Source organism: Chiloscyllium plagiosum, unplaced genomic scaffold (genome assembly GCF_037043375.1).
Source record: "Chiloscyllium plagiosum isolate Xiang-an unplaced genomic scaffold, Cpla_swu_hap1 HiC_scaffold_125, whole genome shotgun sequence".
Lineage (NCBI taxonomy): Eukaryota > Metazoa > Chordata > Chondrichthyes > Orectolobiformes > Hemiscylliidae > Chiloscyllium > Chiloscyllium plagiosum.
In genome coordinates, this window is record NW_028270264.1 from 50,241 (window position 1) to 56,520 (window position 6,280).

Consider the following 6,280-nt stretch of genomic DNA (forward strand, 5'->3'; position numbering starts at 1 on the left):
TCCTTCCTCTCTCTCCCTCTCTCTATACCAGTTCCTCTCTCTCTCTACCTCTCTCCCTCTCTCACTCCTCTCTCTATACCAGTTCCTTCCTCTCTCTCCCTCTCTCTATACCAGTTCCTCTCTCCCTCTTTCCATACCAGTTCCTCTCTCTCCCTCTTTCTCTCTCTCCCCTCTCTCTATACCAGTTCCTCCCTCATTCTTTCTCCCTCTCTCTATACCAGTTCCTGTCTCTTTCCCTCTCTCTATACCAGTTCCTCTCTCTTTCTCTCCCTCTCTGTATACCAGTTTCTCTCTCTCTCCCTCTCTCTCTATACCAGTTCCTCTCTCTCTCTCCCTCTCTCTATAGCAGTTCCTCTCTCTCTCCCTCTCTCTATACCAGTTCCTCTCTCTCCCCCTCTCTCTATACCAGTTCCTCTCTCTCTCTCTCTCCCTCCCTCTCCCTCCCTCTATACCACTTCCTCTCTCTCTCTCTCCCTCTCTCTATACCAGTTCCTCCCTCTCTCCCTCGCTCTATACCAGTTCTTCTCTCACCCCTCTCTCTCTCCCTCTCTCTATACCAGTTCCTCTCTCTCTCTCCCTCTCTCTACACCAGTTCCTCTCTCTCCTTAACCCTATACCAGCTCCACTCTCTCTCTCTCTCCCTCTCTTTATACCAGCTCCTCTCTCTCTCTCCCCCTCTCTCTCTATACCAGTTCCTCTCTCCCTCTCTCCCTCTCTCTATTCCAGTTCCTCTCTCTCTCACTCTCTCTCTCTCCCTCTCTCTCTATACCAGTTCCTCTCTCTCCCCCTCTCTCTATATTCCAGTTCCTCTCTCTCTCCCTCTCTCTATACCAGTTCCTCTCTCCCACTCTCTATATCAGTTCCTCTCTCTCCCCTCTCTCTCTCTATACCAGTTCCTCCCTCTCTCTCTCGCTCTCTCCATACCCGTTCCTTCCTCTCTCTCTATACCAGTTCCTCTCTCTCTCTCTCTCTCGCTCTCTCTCTACCAGTTTCTCTCCCTCTCTCTCTCTCCCTCTCTCTATACCAGTTCCACTCTCTCTCTCCCCCTCTACCAGTTCCTCCCCTCACTCTATACCAGTTCCTCTCTCTCTCTCTCCCCCCCTCTCTCTCTATATCAGTTCCTCCCTCTCTCTCTCACTCTCTCTATATCAGTTCCTCTATCTCCCTCTCTCTATACCTGTTCCTGTCACTTTCTCTCCCTCTCTCTATATCAGTTTCTCTCTCCCCCGCCGTCTCTCTATACCAGTTCCTCCCTCTCTCTCTCTCACTCTCTCTATACCAGTTTCTCTCTCTCTCTCTATACCAGTTCCTCTCTCCCTCTCTCCCTCTCTCTATACCAGTTCCTCTCTCCCTCTCTCCCTCTCTCTATACCAGTTCCTCTCTCCCTCTCTCTATACCAGTTCCTCTCTCTCTCCCTCTCTCTATACCAGTTCCTCCCTCTCTCTCCCTCTCTCTATACCAGTTCCTCTCTCTTTCCCTCTCTCTATACCAGTTCCGCTCTCTTTCTCTCCCTCTCTGTATACCAGTTTCTCTCTCTCTCCCTCTCTCCCTATACCAGTTCCTCTCTTTCTCCCTCTCTCTATACCAGTTCCTCTCTCTCCCTCTCTCTATACCAGTTCCTCTCTCACCCCTCTCTCTCCCTCTCTCTATAGCAGTTCCTCTCTCTCCCCTCTCTCTCTCTCCATACCATTCCTCCCTCTCTCTCTCTCTCTCTCTCTGTACCAGTATTCCCTCTTTGTCTCTCTGAACCAGTTCCTCTCCCTCTCTCCGTCTCTCTACACCAGTTCTTCTCTCCCTCTCTCTATACCAGTTCCTCTCTCTCCCTCTCTCTATACCAGTTCCTCCCTCTCTCCGTCTCTCTATACCAGTTCCTCTCTCACCCCTCTCTCTCCCTCTCTCTATAGCAGTTCCTCTCTCTCCCCTCTCTCTCTCTCCATACCATTCCTCCCTCTCTCTCTCTCTCTCTATACCAGTATTCCCTCTTTGTCTCTCTGAACCAGTTCCTCTCCCTCTCTCCCTCTCTCTATACCAGTTCCTCTCTCCCTCTCTCTATACCAGTTCCTCTCTCTCTCTCTCTATACCAGTTCCTCTCTCTCTCTCCCTCTCTCTACACCAGTCCCTCTCTCTCCTTATCTCTATACCAGCTCCACTCTCTCTCTCTCTCCCTCTCTTTATACCAGCTCCTCTCTCTCTCCCTCTCTCTCTATACCAGTTCCTCTCTCCCTCTCTCCCTCTCTCTATTCCAGTTCCTCTCTCTCTCACTCCCTCTCTCTATACCAGTTCCTCTCTCTCCCCCTCTCTCTATACCAGTTCCTCTCTCTCCCCCTCTCTCTATACCAGTTCCTCTCTCTCTCTCTCTCTCTCCCTCCCTCTCCCTCTCTCTATACCAGTTCCTCTCTCACCCCTCTCTCTCTCCCTCTCTCTATACCAGTTCCTCTCTCTCTCCCTCTCTCTTCATCAGTTCCGCTCTCTCCTTATCCCTATACCAGCTCCACTCTCTCTCTCTCTCCCTCTCTTTATACCAGCTCCTCTCTCTCTCTCCCTCTCTCTCTATACCAGTTCCTCTCTCCCTCTCTCTATTCAAGTTCCTCTCTCTCTCACTCTCTCTCTCTCCCTCTCTCTCTATACCAGTTCCTCTCTCTCACCCTCTCTCTATATTCCAGTTCCTCTCTCTCTCTCTCCCCCTCTACCAGTTCCTCCCTCTCTTTCCCTCTCTCTATACCAGTTCCTCTCTCTTTCTCTCCCTCTCTGTATACCAGTTTCTCTCTCTCTCCCTCTCTCTCTATACCAGTTCCTCTCTCTCTCTCTCTCTCTCCCTCTCTCTATATTCCAGTTCATCTCTCTCTCTCCCCCTCTACCAGTTCCTCCCTCTCTCTCCCTCTCTCTATAACAGTTCCTCTCTCTTTCTCTCCCTCTCTGTATACCAGTTCCTCTCTCTCTCCCTTTCTCTGTACCAGTTCCACTCTCTCTCTCTCCCCCTCTACCAGTTCCTCTCCCTCTCCCCCTCACTCTATACCAGTTCCTCTCTCTCTCTCTCCCCCCCCCCCTCTCTCTATATCAGTTCCTCCCTCTCTCTCTCACTCTCTCTATACCAGTTCCTCTATCTCCCTCTCCCTCTCTCTGTACCAGTTCCTGTCACTTTCTCTCCCTCTCTCGATATCAGTTTCTCTCTCTCCCCCCGTCTCTCTATACCAGTTCCTCCCTCTCTCTCTCTCTCTCACTCTCTCTATACCAGTTTCTCTCTCTCTCTCTATCTATACCAGTTCCTCTCTCCCTCTCTCCCTCTCTCCCTCTCTCTATACCAGTTCCTCTCTCCCTCTCTCCCTCTCTCTATACCAGTTCCTCTCTCCCTCTCTCTATACCAGTTCCTCTCTCTCTCTCCCTCTCTCTCTCCATTCCAGTTCCTCCCTCATTCTCTCTACCTCTCTCTATTCCAGTTCCTCTCTCTCTCTACCTCTCTCCCTCTCTCACCCTCTCTCTATACCAGTTCCTCCCTCATTCTCTCTCCCTCTTTCCATACCAGTTCGTCTCTCTCCCTCTTTCTCTCTCTCCCCTCTCTCTATACCAGTTCCTCCCTCATTCTTTCTCCCTCTCTCTATACCAGTTCCTGTCTCTTTCCCTCTCTCTATACCAGTTCCTCTCTCTTTCTCTCCCTCTCTGTATACCAGTTTCTCTCTCTCCCTCTCTCTCTATACCAGTTCCTCTCCCTCTCTCCCTCTCTCTATACCAGTTCCTCTCTCTCTCCCTCTCTCTTTCCCAGTTCCTCTCTCACCCCTCTCTCTCTCCCTCTCTCTATACCAGTTCCTCTCTCTCCATACCATTCCTCCCTCTCTCTCTCTCTCTCTATATTCCAGTTCCTCTCTCTCCCCCTCTACCAGTTCCTCCCTCTCTCTCCCTCTCTCTATACCAGTTCCTCTCTCTTTCCCTCTCTCTATACCAGTTCCTCTCTCTTTCTCTCCCTCTCTGTATACCAGTTTCTCTCTCTCTCCCTCTCTCTATACCAGTTCCTCTCTCTCTCTCCCTCTCTCTATACCAGTTCCTCTCTCTCTCCCTCTCTCTATACCAGTTCCACTCTCTCTCTCTCCCCCTCTACCAGTTCCTCTCCCTCTCTCCCTCTCTCTATACCAGTTCCTCTCTCACCCCTCTCTCTCCCTCTCTCTATACCAGTTCCTCTCTCTCCCCTCTCTCTCTCCATACCATTCCTCCCTCTCTCTCTCTCTAATCCAGTACCTCCCTCTTTGTCTCTCTGAACCAGTTCCTCTCCCTCTCTCCGTCTCTCTATACCAGTTCCTCTCTCCCCCTCTCTATACTAGTTCCTCTCTCTCTCTCTCTCTCTCTCTCTCTCTCTCTCTTTCTATATATATATACCAGTTCCTCTCTCTCTCCTTCTCTCTATACCAGCTCCACTCTCTCTCTCTCCCTCTCTTTATACCAGCTCCTCTCTCTCTCTCCCTCTCTCTCTATACCAGTTCCTCTCTCTCTCTCCCTCTCTCTACACCAGTTCCTCTCTCTCTCCTTCTCTCTATACCAGCTCCACTCTCCCTCTCTCTCTCTCCCTCTCTTTATACCAGTTCCTCTCTCTCTCCCTCTCTCTATACCAGTTCCTCTCTCTCTCTCCCTCTCTCTACACCAGTTCCTCTCTCTCCCTCTCTCTATCCCAGTTCCTCTCTCTCTCTCCCCATACCAGTTCCTCCCTCATTCTTTCTCCTTCTCTCTATACGAGTTCCTCTCTCTCACTCTCTCTCTCCCTCTCTCTATATTTCAGTTCCTCTCTCTCTCTCCCCCTCTACCAGTTCCTCCCTCTCTCTCCCTCTCTCTACACCAGTTCCTCTCTCTCCCTCTCTCTATACCAGTTCCTCTCTCTCTCCCTCTCTCTCTCTCTCTCTATACCAGTTCCTCCCTCATTCTCTCTACCTCTCTCTATTCCAGTTCCTCTCTCTCTCTACCTCTCTCTCTCTCTCTCCCTCTCTCTATGCCAGTTCCTCTCTCTTTCCCCTCCTATACCAATTCCTCCCTCGCTCTCTCCCTCTCCCTCTCCCTATACCAGTTTCTCTCTCTCCCTCTCCCTATACCTGTTCCTCTTTCTCTCCCTCTCTCTATACCAGTTCCTCTCTCTCTCTCCCTCTCTCTATACCAGTGCCTCCATCTCTCTCCCTCTCTCTCTGTACCAGTTCTTCCCTCGCTCTCTCCCTCTCTCTTTACCAGTTCCTCTCTCTCCCTCTCTCTATATCAGCTCCTCTCTCTCTCTCCCCCTCTCTCTATATCAGCTCCTCTCTCTCTCTCTCCCTCTCTCTATATCAGCTCCTCTCTCTCTCTCCCTCTCTCTATGCCAGTTCCTCTCTCTTTCCCCTCCTATACCAGTTCCTCCCTCGCTCTCTCTCTCTTTCCCCACTCTCTATACCAGTTCCTCTCTCTCTCTGAACCAGTTCCTCTCTCTCTCGCTCTCTCCCTCTCCCTATACCAGTTCCTCTCCCTCTCTCCCTCTCCCTCTCTCTATACCAGTTCCTCCCTCGCTCTCTCCCTCTCTCTATACCAGTTCCTCTCTCTCCCTCTCCCTATACCAGTTCCTCTTTCTCTCCCTCTCTCTATACCAGCTCCTCTCTCTCTCTCTCTCTCTATACCAGTTTCTCTCTCTCTCTCCCTCTGACTGTTTCTCTCTCTCTCTCTCTCCCTCTCTCTATAGTAGCTCCTCTCTCCCTCTCTGTATACCAGTTCCTCTCTCTCTCTCTCTCCCTCCCTCTCTCCATACCAGTTCCTCTCTCCCTCTCCCTCCCTCTATACCAGCTCCTCCCTTTCTCTCTCTCTCTATACCAGTTCCTCTCTCTCTCTCCCTCTCTATACCAGTTCCTCTCTCCCTCTCTCTCTCTCTCTGTATACCAGTTCCTCTCTCTCTCTACCTCTCTCCCTCCATACCAGTTCCTCTCTCCCTCTCCCTCTCTCTGAACAAGTTCCTCTCCCTCTCTCTCGCCCTCTCTCTATCCCAGTTCCTCTCTCTATCCCAGTTCCTCTCTCTATACCAGTCCCTCTCTCTATCCCAGTTCCTCTCTCTCCCTCTCTCTCCCTCTCTCTATCCCAGTTCCTCTCTCTATACCAGTCCCTCTCTCTATCCCAGTTCCTCTCTCTCCCTCTCTCGCCCTCTCTCTATCCCAGTTCCTCTCTCTATACCAGTTCCTCTCTCTCCCTCTCTCTCCCTCTCTCTATCCCAGTTCCTCTCTCTATACCAGTTCTTCTCTCCCTCTCCCTCTCTCTCTCACCCTCTCTGTATACCAGTTCCTCTCGC